At 40.5% G+C, this 6,801-nt stretch overlaps 1 pseudogene; it reads left to right on the top strand.

Moving 5' to 3' along the window:
- The first annotated feature begins 3,033 nt into the window (after positions 1–3,033).
- LOC140844204 (olfactory receptor 51V1-like) lies at positions 3,034–3,980 on the top strand (annotated as a pseudogene).
- The last annotated feature ends 2,821 nt before the right edge of the window (positions 3,981–6,801 follow it).

The following is a 6,801-nucleotide window of genomic DNA, read 5'->3' on the forward strand; positions in this document are numbered from 1 at the left end:
GCTTTTAATAGTCTGTCCTTATCCTTTATCTTTGCCAATTTTATTACTGTATGTCATGGTGTTGTCTTCCTTGGGTCCCTCGTGTTGGGAGATCTGTGGATCTCCATGGCCTGAGAAATTATCTCCTTCCTCAGATTGGGGAAGTATTCAGCAACTACCTCCTCAAAGACACTTTCTATCCCTTTCTTTGTCTCTTCTTCTTCTGGTATCCCTTTAATGAGAATTTTGTTCTGTTTGGATTCGTCACACAGTTCTCTCAATATTCTTTCATTCTTAGAGATCCTTTTTCTCTCTGTGTCTCAGCTTCTTTGTATTCCTCTTCTCTAGTTTCTGTTTTATTTATCGTCTCCTCCACTGTATCCAACCTGCTTTTAATACCCTCCATCATGCTCTTCAATGATTGAATCTCTGACCTGAATTCTTTCCTGAGTTCTTGGATATCTTTCCGTACCTCCATTAGAATGTTGATGATTTTTATTTTGAACTCCCTTTCAGGAAGAGTAATAAGGTCCATGTCATTTAAATCTTTCTCTGTAGTTATATTAATGTTATAAGAACCTGGACCAGGTTCTTCTGATGTTTCATGTTTGTACATGGTGCCCTCTAGTGTCCAGAAGCTCTACTCTGGAGCTGCTCAGCCCCTGAATGAGTGTTGGGGGTCACAGGGGAGTGGTACTGGTGCCTGGGGGGAGGAAAGAGCTGTTTCCTGCTTCCCAGCTGCTATGCCTGTCTCTACTGCCTGAGCCAGTGGAGCGAGCTCACAGGTATAAACTTTTGTCCCAGAGCAGCTGGATATGGATCTCTGCTTTCCACAAGCAGCTAGAATCTCAGAAATTCTGCCTGTATTAGCTTTCCAACCCTGTAATCACATGAGTGCCATGAAAGCACCATGAAATGTAGGTTTGTGCTCCCAGAGCAGATCTCTGGAACTAGGTATTCAGCAGTCCCAGGCCTTCCACTCCCTCCTGTTCCATTTCTCTTCCTCCTGTCTGTGAGCTCAGGTGGGGGAGGGGCTTGGGTCCTGCCAGGACACAGCCTTGGTACGTTACCCTGTTCCATGAGGTCTGCTCTTTTCTCCAAGTGTGTGCAGTCTGGCGCCATCCTCTTTCCTGTTGCTCATTCAGGATTAGTTGCACCAACTATATTTTCTAATTGTATATGGTTTTAGGAGGAAGCCTCTGTCTTTCCTCTCACGCCACCATCTTTAATCCATCTGTTTAACTTTCTAAAATACTATCAATGCTTCTTCCAAAGCTACTGTACCACTTGGCATACAGACCAGTGGCATATGACAATTACAATTCCTCTGCACCTTGGCTTGTATTTCATCAGATATTTTATTTCTGTTTTCTTTTGCTTTGCTATATTACATATTGTTTTGATTTTAATTTGTGTTTCCTCAGTGACGAATACTTTTTTGCCTCTTTTCATAGGCTTATCTGTCATATACATACATATATATATATATATATATACACACACACACACACACACACACACACATACATCTTCGTAAAGGGCCTGTTCAAACACATTTCCCTTTAGTGAGGAGGTTGTTTTCTTTAATCACATTTTATGTATATTACTGGGCTCAGTACTGATTAACATGAGCACAAGAGGCTTCATAGGAAGAATTTTCAGAGGGAAGAAGACTTAAACAACAGTACTACAGGTACACACATTACACATGGGCCTGAACTGGGTTTATCAGTTTGTTTTAACCATAAGCTACATAGACGGTACAAGTGGAAATATGTATCTGGGACCTGATGGTAGTTGTGTGTCAGGGTTAATTTCATGATTATGGTTGTATTATGGTAAAGCAGAAAAATGCCCTTGATTGTAGAAAACACATACCAAAGAATTTGAGAGAGATGGATCATCAGGTAGGAAACTTCTTCTTTAGATGTTTGGGAAAAATATTTATTTGGGTTATGTCTGAAAATTTCCTTAAGAAAAAAATTACTGAAAATGCTTAAAAGGAAAAAAAAAGAAGTCAGAATAAAACAGTTCTCTGTAATTTCATATATAGAACTTGGGAATAATTATACACAAAGAGAAGAAAATATTTTATTTCACACATAAGTGCATAATTAACTATGTATAATTAATACATAAATGAATCCTTTAGGAATATTGTATTTCCATTGTGTAACATTTTAACAAAACCTTTTCTTGGCTCTTATATCATGTCTGTTAAAAAGGCCATACATTTCTCAGTGGTTCACAAAAGGGAGAAATGTTGACTGAGGAATTCAGTGAAAATAAAGGGGAAATGCAGGGAAAAACAATAAAGAAGCCTTATGTACACATATTTTTGACTTCAGTCTGAAATCCTAAATTCTTCAGAATTCTGATAACTCTATTTACCCATTGGGTCTTTGCCTCCTGGCCTCTATTTGAGGAAGTATTGAAGTTTTGTCAATGCAGTGAGTCTCTCCCCCTAAGGATAGAAAAGATGCATGAACTCTGGGGGAAATGGTGCCATTTATCCTTCCTCACAGTTCTGGGAACGGCTACCATGGAGGTACCAGGCAATCTCCATTTGCCTCATTCCCCCAGGGAGTGGCAGCCTCACAGGAGGCTGGTCCAGCTGCTCCACCAATGCCCTAGTCCTTCCCCATAAGCCTGAGCAGTGGAGGCGGCGCCCTGAGCATGGAGCCGGAGACCACGGGCCGTGCTTCCTGAGCAGCAGCCTTGGGCTCCCCGTGACTTTGGTCTCTGTCACCTGGTGCACGCGGTGCAAATGGCTTAGAAGGACTACGGGGAATGAAGTTAATGGTCTCATTTGCCTAAAACAGACAGGACGTTGATTCGCTTCTCTAATCTGTGAGGCCCGACCCCAAGGAGAGTCCCTGGGAAACCCACCTGTGCTGTGGCTTCTCCTGCAGGGCTGGGCGTCCCTGGAATCCTGCATTAACTCTGCCTGTGCCGCTCGGAGCAGTTGTGCTATTCGTAACTGTTCTCGGGAACGGCAGACGGTTCAACCGAGACTGAGGATCAGTATTTATTTATCTTGAAATTTATCTACAGATGTCCATGGCGGCCTCCTCTGCTTCCAGTATCAATTCCTCAGCGTTCGTTCTCATGGGTTTCCCAGGCCTGGACCAGTACTATGCCTGGTTCTCAGTTCCCTTCTCCTGCATCTATGCTATGGTTTTCCTGGGAAACTGCCTGGTGCTGCATGTGATCCGGACTGAACCGAGCCTGCACCAGCCCATGTTCTATCTCTTGGCCATGCTGGCCCTCACTGACCTGTGCATGGGACTGTCCACAGTGCACACCGTGCTGGGCATCCTGTGGGGGCTCAGCCAGGAGATTGGTCTGGATGCCTGCATAGCCCAAACTTATTTTGTCCATGGACTTTCCGGCACAGAGTCTGGAGTGCTTCTTGCCATGGCCTTTGATCGCTTTACAGCAATCTGCAATCCTCTGAGATATGCATCCATCCTGACAAATAGTAGAGTCATTCAACTCATGTGACCATTTTGATGCGAAGCGCTTTCTCCATTCTTCCTGTCATCATTCGTTTGAAGTTCTTCCATTACTGCCGCCCTCACGTCCTCTCTCACTCTTTCTGCCTGCACCAGGACCTGCTCAGGCTTGCCTGCTCTGACATTCGCTTCAACAGCTTCTATGCCCTGGCCCTGGTGATATGCACCTTGTTGTTGGATGCCGTCCTTATTCTCATCTCCTACATTTTCATCTTGCATACAGTGCTGGCGATTGCATCCCGGGAGGAAAGACTCAAGTCTTTGCAGACCTGTGTTTCCCACCTCTGTGCTGTCCTGGTTTTTTTTATTCCCATCATTGGCCTCACCATGGTCCACCGCTTTGGCAAGCATCTCTCACCTTTGGTCCACATCCTTATGGGCAATATATACATAATCTCCCCACCCCTGATGAATCCAATCATTTACAGTGTAAAGACCCAGCAGATCCGAAGTAGGATGAAGAAGTGGTTTTCCCTGAAAACATAGTAAAACCCTTGGTTTTCTCAGTAAGAATTTTTAAGGTCAAAACAATTATGTTTGTTTCTGTGTGTGCAACAATATTAAACTGGAATCATTTTATTTATCTGTTTGTTCTTTCTGAGGACTAGAGTGTTGAAGAACTTCAGAGGCTTTCTAATGCAACAGTCATAATGGAGTTGTTTGCTAATAGTATTCTAGAAAAGGTTTCTGGAAGCTTGTTGTAGGATAACCATAGGTATTATGGACATTACAATAAATGTCTTTGCATTTCATTGGTATATGTTTGCAGCATGGTTGCCATATGAAAATTGTGTTAAGCAACATTAATCAATATTTTCTTTCCGTTTAGACATAGTTCCACCTAACATTTTGGGAACATACCAATTATTCAGATTATTCAGTTCATGATCCTTATATCAATGTATATGCAACTGCAAAATTTTACTTCCCTCACTCTTATAGGTTAGGTGAATAGCTATGATGCTGAGATTATGATGCTGAGCCTTCCCTCCACTCTGTTCTTTTTCCCCATTAATGACTTAATGCAAGTTCATTATAAAATTTTTGGAATAAAAATAATTATAATCCCTTAATTCTGAAGATTTTGTTCTTAATTTCTTCCCTGCTATGAAGATGTGACCTTATTGCAAATAATTTTTCATTCTACAGTTTTTCATACATATTATATCATTAGGATTTCTTCATATTCTTTGAATTCCTCATAAAGTCTCTAAGAAAGGAGTTGAGTTGAGAAACTCTTGCAAATACACAGTTGAGAGCTGATGGTGGCCTCTCTTAGAGCAAAGACTGTGAGAATGGAACTAAGCTAAGTGATGTGAATAATATTTAGGATAAACACACACCTTAGTAACTGTTGTGGGCTGGTGAACAAGGAGTGTATTCATACATGATGGTCAGCTTTCTGGTTTGTAAAATCAAGTTGATGGTGTGTCATTCTATGAGACAATAACAAAGAAAGAGCATTGTTTACACAAGGAGATAGTGAAGTCTTCTCTGAACACATTGAGGTTGTGGTCTGTGGAATATGTATAAAAATCTGTTCAGAATATTAGGAAGTACTCCCAGTGTTCCAGATGCTGTGTAGACAGTGCTAAGATTCAGGGAAGCCCTAGAGAGCAGAAAGCATACTTTGCCTTTTGTGTAGTAGGTGAGCCAGAAAGTTTTTTAGTGCACATCTGCATTACAATTATGATAAATATCAGTATGAAGTGGAGGGGCAGTGAAAGCTAACAGGGGACTCTAATTCAGGACAGAGAATTTGAGAAATTACTTCCCTGAGAAAGTGATGTGTAGTTGAGGCTTGAAGATTAGGGTAAGTAACCCAGGGAAAGAGAAGGAAGGTTCACGAAAAGAGAAGAGAGAGAATGAAAGTTGAGAATATATTGGACTGGGTAAAATTGGTGAATAAGTGACTGTGAAATTTGGGCATTAAAGTTGAAAAGTAGACAGGAATAAAGACTTGAAAGTAGATTTTGATTTTGTTTTAGTTCTTCGGACAATATGCAACTGCTCATGAATTGCAGTTAGAATGGTGAATTGATTCACCATGTATGTTAAGAACATCAGTTTTGCTCTGCTGGGAAGGACAACAGTTGACAGCAGAAGACTAGATGAAAGAGTCATAACAAAAGCATGTAATATTGGGTGGAAGGGGTCAACCCAGGTTCTTGCAAGAAGTGATGTAATATATATGACAAATTTAGTAGGAGCAATCAAAAGATTGGGTGATTGCCTGTACAGAACAAGTGAAAAGGAGTTGCCAGTCATATTTATATTTTAGAAATGAGAAGTATAGAGTTCATAAAGCCATGCACTGAGATAAGGAAGATGTGGGTGAATAGGATTTGTTTTACATTTTTGGGCTTGGATAATGAATTTGGAAGTGATGGTTTTCAACATGGTTCCTGAGATCATGCAGGCGGATGACTTGACTGAGTAAAGGTGACAGTATGAAGTAGACTAAGAAGCTTGAACAATAGAATAGGGGCAGTTGAGTCACCAAAGAACAGTCTGGAAAAGAAACAATAAGAAATATTAGGGGAGCATATTGATGCATCCAAATGGAAAGATGATGTAAATGGGAATGAGAACAGCAAATTTGTGTGAGAATAATTTTTATATAGGGTATTGAAAAGTATCCTTTGGTTTAGAGAAACAATGGAAAACGTATCATAAATTGTGTTTGTGGAATGTTGGGATGGGAATCACTGTTTTAAAAATTCATGAAGGAAATGTGAATTATTAGATGAAAGTGATGCATATACATAAACTTCTTGTAAGAGATACATACAGATATACTTTTATGTTCTGTAGAACATGAAAAGTTTAGTAGTCAGAGGGTGATCTAGAGCCTTACCTTCCTCCTTTCTCCCTCTTATTCTTTCTTTCTTTGCTTCATCCCTCCCTCTCTTTCTGCCTTTCTATCTGTCTCTCCTCCTCTCTCTCCCTTTCTGTTTTTTTAATATTATTGTATAACAGGTACATGATTAAGTCGTAAATGTATTTCCTTTTGCTGATAGCCACTTTGTTGTTCTACTAGGACATTTACTTCCCGAAGATAAATGTTCCCGCCAGATTAACCATTTAGAACTATTTCCTAATGGTCACAGGACAAAAAATACTTTCCGTGGGAATGGCCATCTTTCTGTGAGCCTCTACCTTGATATGGTCAGTAACAGTTAATACTCATAATTGATAAAAGAAAGGAAAAACTACAGAAGTTTAGTTCGGGTAGCTTTCACATTTCAAGTTTCATTCTTCTCATCACCAAATTTTCTAAAAGTAAGGGCTTTCCACCTTGCCTCCG

Source organism: Manis javanica, chromosome 11 (genome assembly GCF_040802235.1).
Source record: "Manis javanica isolate MJ-LG chromosome 11, MJ_LKY, whole genome shotgun sequence".
Lineage (NCBI taxonomy): Eukaryota > Metazoa > Chordata > Mammalia > Pholidota > Manidae > Manis > Manis javanica.